Source organism: Bidens hawaiensis, unplaced genomic scaffold (assembly GCF_021521415.1).
Source record: "Bidens hawaiensis isolate Kalapana, Puna unplaced genomic scaffold, B.hawaiensis_p1.1 tig00004007_1, whole genome shotgun sequence".
Classification (NCBI taxonomy): domain Eukaryota; kingdom Viridiplantae; phylum Streptophyta; class Magnoliopsida; order Asterales; family Asteraceae; genus Bidens; species Bidens hawaiensis.
The window spans coordinates 1,571,813-1,580,304 of record NW_027491235.1 but is presented as its reverse complement, the minus strand read 5'-3'; positions in this window follow the sequence as shown (position 1 = coordinate 1,580,304).

Below are 8,492 nucleotides of genomic sequence, written 5' to 3'. Positions count from 1 at the left end.
AAGTGGGGTCATGAAACTCACCTTATCATAGTTCGCACAGAAATTACGTATCAGTAAGTCAGATGCCTCGTTTATAGCCTGATTCCTATAAACGGTATCGTATCGTTAATATTAGTACAGTGTTCAAGCTAAATCGGGCTGTATAGATAATCTGGGTATAGCTGTTAGGCCCAGAACATGACCAAAGTCTTAGATTGTGACGTTGTATACTATGAAATGTTTAAAACTGGATTTGGCTCAGTTTCACCGTTTCCTGAGCCTAGCTCAGTTGATCGTTTATACGATTCGGGATTAGGTAGGATCACATAAAACTTAAGTAAATATATTGATTGATAAAATATTTTGATTTATGAAAGAATTTTAAGGTTTCGGTGTCTGGTTTGATCGCAAGGTTTGTTTCCGTTTTCATACGGGTTTGATTATACAAAACGCGCATAATTCACCCGAATTTTCTGGAATTCTCGTAAAAAGTTCGTTTTTATCAATATCATTCAAAAACATGATATTTGACCACTTTTGACATTTTGACATACCAGTCAGTCCGTTAAACACAAAACTGCCGGTTTCGTTAAAACAATTATAATTTAAATCTTTGATTAATTATAACTAAATATGTACTTATATATAAATTATGTAAATTTTTTTAAAAATACATTAAGACATGGAGAATTTTATAAAAATATTTTCAGAAACTTTATGATTATTTATTTATTTATAAAAATTCATTTAATAGGTTATAATCGTGTAATAAATGGCCCGTTTATATCAAACGACCTCCGAAAAATCCAATAATTTTTACAAATGGCCTCAATGTTATTTCATAGCCCCTGCAAAATTTCCAGAACCTAACTCTTTTGACAAAATGCCTTTTTGTGCGTTTTTCGGCTGTTAAAATTCGGTTAAGCCATGATTGCACAAACCATACTTAGACATTTCCAATGATTCCCAAACTTTACCAGTGATCTTACCATCAGATATTAAACTCCAAAACCAATTTTCATAATTTTTCAATATGCTTAGCTATTTTTCCCAAATAAACGCTCATAAACGGGAATAAATTCACCAAATATTCTCCGTTTATCGAAAAATTACCAAATTTGAACAGGGACTCATTTATATGATCCCTAATGTCCCTGCAAGTTTTCACAAGCTAACAACAAGCACGTCACAACCTAATACTAAACAGCCCCTAAACGAGTGTTACGGGTTTACCTTGTCGGTTTTCGATGAATTTTGCTAGCTTAAACGACTTTCCGGGTCTCGGGTAGCAAACTCAGTATATCTACATATCATATAACATCAAACCAAGCATAAATCATCCATGTAACAGCCTTGATAATTAGGGTTTCGGTTTTGGGTTCAAACCGAACTTTCTAACCGTAAAAACGTTGTATTCATGTTCTAATCCGCGTTTTTGACCAAAAAAGTATATGTTCCTGGTTTATAAACATGTTTAACATCAAAACATGGTTTTACTTGATTTTTAGGGTTTTTGGATGGTTAAACATGTTTAAAACTAACTAAATCATGTTTATAAGGTTATAACTTAGTTAAAAGATGGTTAAAAGTTCATGGAAATGAAACTTACTTGTGGGTTTTTGGCAAGGGTTTGGAAGAGCAGCTGAATGGAGGTCTGGTCATTAAGTTTATTACATAAAAATGAGGTAGCTTATTGAAGAAGCTTGCAAATAAATATCTTGGTGGGATATAGAGCTTGGCGGCCGCAAGTGTCTAGGGGCCCATTGGGCCTCTTTTTGGCCCAATGGTGCCTCGGTTTCCGTGCCACACGTAAAAGTCGGTCCAAAATTTAGTTCGGGTTCGGTTTTTCGCAAGAAAATTAATTCGAGTGTGAGAAATAGCGCAAAAACGAGTGTTTTTCAGCTTATTTTTGTAAAATAAGAAAAACGTACTGACTCGTTGTAAAATTCCAAAATACTTTCACAGATTGCTTAAAACATGTCGTATAAGTGTTTTATAAATCTTTTTTGGCTTAACGGATGCTACAATGCTTGTTTTGATATTAACGATTGCGTTTAAGCTTATAGCGTATCGATAAACGAAACCTTTTTCGTTTAAAGAGTTTTAAACGTACTGGGGCCTAAATATCAATATGTTTGCCTCTATAACATATATATAACTCGTATATGACCCCTCAGTATGTATACGGGTCACAATTAGTATCGGTCGGTTACTCGTTTAAGCACTACGAATTAACCGATTTATCGTTTACTTGTTACATAATGAATATAGTGTACCTCGTTTTGTTTGCTATCGAACTAAGGCCATATTACTAATATTTTAGCTTGCATAAATCATATATCACTTATAGATGGCACCCTGGGATATCCGAACCATAACCAGACCCGTTTGGTTATTTGTTTGTTCGTTACGCAATAAGCGGTTAAACGCTTATTCGAGTTTGTAAGTACTAAGGTGTACTCGGTTTTGCCACGGATGTCACATAACGTTAGAGTATACCAAGTAGCTAGTGATATTAATTTAATGCACTTCTATATTTAGTGGTAATACTTCATAGGCGTATGATTTTATAACCTTAATTCTTGTATTGATGGGATGCTTTGGGGCCGGAGACTATGATATTCATCTGGGTTTTCACATTTCCTAAGTGGTTTTGGGAATATTTAAACAAAAAGCTAAAAAGATCAAACCCGTAGTTATCTGCCATATAAGTCATTAAACATGATCACAAATTTCTAAAAGTACAAATATACTAATGACTTGATCATCCACGTTGTTAGCCATAAGGGGTCCACTTTCTTGCGTCTTAATACCATTAAGAAACAGACTACAAGGGACATGCCATATGTAAACCCTACAGATGAATTTTTGCATGCTCACCTATGGTGGTGGTTTTGGGGCGTTGCTTGATAACGGGGGTATGTAATGTAGTTCCTTCCACTTTCTAGATAGTTGAATAATTATACCTTAATCATATCTAATGGCTGCTTTGGTAGACTTTGATGCTTAAATTTCGGTGGGTAAGCAATACCCTTAATCGTCTTAACTATTCATAGAAAGAGCAATAATAAAAGGTTTTAGGTTTAAATCAAGTTGGGGTGAACTAAAATGTAATTTTCTGATCTTACTTGTTCCGGTAAAAATAAAGGCATGGGTTTAAGTGGACAATAATATCAGTGATCGAAGTGTTTGCGTTTTTCTGTGCTTAAATTTAACTTATCTGTTTCTAAGACTGCGTTTTTACGATCTTGATCTCGTTGCATGGACATTTTCAGGGACGAAAAAAGTTTGAGTGTGGGGATATTTGATATGGTCCAAAATATAAAAACTATTATATAACTATTTCATACACTTTAAGTACTTTTGAGCCGTGTTTTTATAAATATTTTTATTAGTTGGTTCATATGTGGGTTTTTAAGGTTTTAAGTGATAACGAACTAAACTTGGGTACTTTTACTAAACTTCAGATAACGAGCTAAAATAATAAGATACTTAAACTAATTGTTCTCAATTGATTAAAATTTAATTAAAGATAAATGTGTTTATAATACATGGAATTCAAATAAGTTGGTGTGTCATGTTAACTACTTTTTTTAATAATAAGATATATTAAACATGCAAACATGCCACACTAAATTAAGTTTCACATATTTGTGTCCTAAAGTTATTGTGATTTTGTTGTAGGCCACAAGAACTAATTGGTTGGTCAAGCAGGGCCCACGCAAAAGAAAAGAACACAAATTGATGTTAATTATTGGAAAGGAAGTTGACCCAAAAAATAAAAAAAAAAACTAGTGCAAAAATAATAAAAGGAATCTCAGGCTGTTGTGAGGGTTGGACTTGAGGGAAAAAAATCGTACGAACGTAATAATAATAAAGGTTGGAAGATAGGACATGAGGCAAAAGTCTAAAAGAAAAAAAACAACCCTACGGACGAGAAAGGGAGTCAATCGATCGAAAAGGTTTTCTTATATATTCTTGGAAGGCTACTGTTATCAACAACAAAAGAAGGGGAGGGAGTTGTTGGCGGCTAAGGAACCCCATTAAAGAAAGGAAGAGAGTTCGACCAGGAGAGAAGACAAAGGAAGAGAGAGAAGAGCAAGGCATAGGTTCGAGCATAGGGTGTTTTGGTTTAACACCTACTCCTCCAAGCATCATCACTATTCTGTTTTAATTAATTATTTATATGATGTGCTTGGTTGTTAAACTTAATTGTTTTGGTTTATATATTTTGGTTTGCTCTTGAGCATGATTCTAGGTTAAACATTATAGACTGCCTAGGCTTATGATAAACCATGGATTGAAGTTTGTTAATTAATTTTTGCTATCATTATAGATTTTATGAATCAGTAAACTGATTGATATTACTTAATTGATGCATATGTGTGCTTGGTAGTTCTTGATGATTTATATTGTTTCACAATTTTCTTGATTTCTTGTCTAGGATACTGTTAGGTTGTTTACTTTGTGTTCTTGACTAGTTTGTGATTGATAAGGTCATAGGAACAATATAATTAATTAAGTAAATAATAGTGTGCAACTAACCTAGAAAGTTGTAAGGTGATAGGTTATTGCTAGATCTTTGTTGATTGAGTTTGCTAGATTTTGTTCTTCATAAGGAGTCCGTCTAGGTTTAGTTTGTCAACATTGTCTATCCAGTCAATTGGGTTAATTAGGCTACCTTTGATTTCTCCGCGGTAAGGTAGGATTTCAATATAAAGGTACTCGTTCATAAATTAATTACATAACCGTAAGAAAGTTTGATATATAAACCGGTGGGTCTTAAAACTTATTAGAAACCCACAGGTGTCTTCTTGAGAAGGGTCAGGGACCTGTTCGGGTTTTCTTTTAAGGGTATATTTTACGATCCCGTTTCCATAACTAGCATTTACCTATTAATTGATAACCGGAACTTTGGGGATTCTAGATTTTCAACGTCATCTGATTTAAACTCGTAAAAATATTCTTTTAATTTTTACCTGTCTTTTATTAATTAGATTTTAATATTAGTTTAATTAATAGTATTATAATAAACCCCCTTAATATATAAATAAATAGTCTTGTCAGTTTATCGAGTCTAATTAGTTCATGCACGTATTTAAAGAGCCTCGTGGGTTCGATATCCGTACTTACTTAGCTTTAATAGTCAAGTTTTAGAGAGTCTAGATTATTACTTAGTGTTTAGATTAGTGTAATTTAATTAATAATTATTAGACTACTTTTAGCACATCATTGAGAAACTCCGAAAACTGCGGTTGGCATGGAAGATGAAGATGCTTTTGATTGAGAGGCCATTTTTTAGTATAACTTTGCAAGGTAATGGTTTAGAAAAAAAATGAATATGGATTTGAGGATTAAAAGTACCACTTGCCCTACAATGGGCGCCGACTATTTTGGTCAAAAATTACCGAAGCATTAATTAAGCAAATTAGTCAACAAAGGTAGGATGTTTCTTTAACAATGACCTAGGTGATATAGTAGACGAGTACGGTAAACTAAATTGAACACGGTGATATAGCGAGGAAAAGCCTAGGATCCTGGTATGGATCTTCGGAAAAACCTCGGGAGGGTAAAAACAGTCCCCTGCTTCAATATATTAATAATGGAAACGATGATTACAACTCGAAACCTTGCTGTGAATGGAGACTAGAGTGCAAGTATAGTGCAGAGAGTGAGTGAGAAATGTTCTACAAGATTCATAAAGGCCTCATTATATAGAAAAAGTAAATAACAATATAACCTATAAACCACGTAACCCTTGCCGCCGAGATCAGTAAATGACTCAGCGTTCTTCCACATGCTTTTTAGCTGGTATCCTGAGACTTTAGGTTGAACTGGTCTATTAGCCACTGTAGACATTTATTCCTTGCGTAACATACAAGCACAACTCAAATAATGATCAAGTAAAGTCGGTTAGCTCAAGATCCGGAAGTCAGTTGGGAATCCGAACTATCAAGATACTCGTCAGATCCATTCATGGACTAAAATGAACCCTAACAGTAAGGTGTGTGTATTAGTATGTATTTGATTTGAAATCTAACAAGGAGATGAAAGAAATGCTCAAATTAAAGCCTCAAAGTTTCCGGTCAACAAATTGCAAAAAGGGTAAAGTGGCGGAAATACGTTATTCGATTGTGCATATGTATATTGGCGTATGCATATGTATTGGATAGATGGTGTTAAAAAGTGATTGGTACTTGTAACATTCTTGTTTTTTCATTTATTATATTCGTATTGTATACCCGACCTTGGTTTGTTACTCGGATACTTCTTATTAAGAAAATCACGTACTAGGGATGATATTGGTACCGTACCCGAAAGTACCCATACCTAAAGTCAGTAAATCTAGGTACCCCGTATCCAAATTTTAAGGTATAGGTACGAATTAATGTACTTTAGCTACGGTACTAGCTTTGGTACCACTTTTTTCTTTTACAAAAAATCTTAACTAAACTTGGTATGGATGCCGGTATGGTACCGACCATTAATTTTCTATAATAGTATAACCAAAATCGTAATACCACAACCAAAACATAATGCTTAAAATAAAAATGAAACAAATAAGCCATAATATAATATCCATTCATGGTGGCTGTTAATAGTTATTGATTGGAATAAGAGAAGATAAATATGGTTTGATAAGAACTATTAGTAATTAATAATTTGATTATCAATGGTTTTGAAAAGTCCGTTTAAAACCTTAAGGATATCCCAATAAACACACGATTAAAGTTATGTGTTTTGAAAATCTCAATAAAAACCCCTACATATATTCCTAAAGGGGTGCCGAGTACCCGTAATACCCATACCAATACCCGAAAGTACTCGTACATAAAATCAGTAAATCTAGGTACGTATACCCATAACGAATAGACTGTAAAAAATTTCATCCTTATAAAGTACTATTGAGTATTTAGGGTGTTTATCACATTTTTTTGTTGTGTGCCATGTTTAAAGAGTTCTCAAACCTTAAATTCTCTTTATTCGGTTTAATATTCTATTAATCGAAGTTAAGGGGCTAAAAGTATAATAAAGATCAAACTTCGGAATTTCATTCTCTCGCCACGCTACGCAAAGGAGTGAGACCAAACCCCTCGCGATATTTGACTGGGGAAGGTTTCTCTAACCTTCCGAGTCTGTCACGATAAGCGACGGTGCAAGCTTTCTTCTTTCATGATGCACGCCAGTGTGTTTGAAATTCCTTTGTCGGTAACTCTACACAACGGGGGAATGGCCACCCCATCGTGATGCGCTACCGACGGTGCTATCGACAAAAATTTTCCATTTTCACGAATTTATCTCCAAAATCTTTTCCAAACGATTTGGGATTCTAAATTAACCTCCAAGAACTGTATTAGGACATTTATGCATGACCAATTCATTATTTTGTTGCTTAAGTTGAGATCATTTGACTAAATTGAATTCATTTTCTACCTTAATCAAATAATATACCAAATCTTGTTAATTAAACGAGTTTAATTAACCCCTCAATATAAACTAGTACCCCACAAGCTTAATATTCTACTGTTCCACGAATTCCCACTCTCAGTTTCGGTTTTTGGTTGCTAATTTCTCATGTCTTGAAGGTTTGACTTTTGAAAGTTTGCCATCCTCTCGGTTTCTCCCTGTTTCTATGATTTTTCTAGGTAAATTGTAAACATGAAAGTTATATTTTTTATAATCTAAACGAATGCCCTATATCAATCTTGATGATTGAATAAATTTCGCTGGTTAATATCAATTTGGCCCGTTTAGGGTTTATGTTAAATTTAATTAGGGGGTTTTTCAATTTCATCATGAGTTGACCCGAATTAGCTTCGGACCCATTTATTCTTTATGTTTCTCATGGTATTTTGGACATGTTGGATCTGAGTACGGTCTCGTGCCGATGTTCGGGTCAGACACAAACCAACATTTGCTTAACTCTTGTTTCTTTAAAATATAGAATTATACTCAACAAATTTGGTAATTATGGTTTGCTTCTTCTAGTTTTAATCATGGTTTAATATTATGATTTTTAGGGTTTGTCAATTAGTTTGGTCGGCTCGCTTAATTCTCGCTCATCTCCTAACTTAACTCGCCTAATATCAAAGGTGAGTAATGACATATCGTTTTTCCTATTTTTGTTTTGCGGGCTTTAGCATTCAAAGCACATGCTTATTGAACATAAATATCTCAACTGTTAGTGCATAAATGTCTATAGCTTAGGTCTTATATTGTTTGAAATGTGTTTTAATGAATTGTGCGTATAAGTCACATATATAGCGGAAATTTACTTATACAGCGTATATGTACATATAAGCCGGATAAGACATATACGGTGTATATGTTTTTTTTCATGTCTATAAATAGAGCTTAGGCTTATACGTTCATTTAGTCTTTTTAGTCCAACTTGTACTTGTTCTATAATTGTCATATCATATTGTACTTCACTGATATTGACTGAGATATATGAGAAATATGGAGAATATAATGAGAAACCTTGTTGTTTTCTATCACCTTATGAGTTGTGG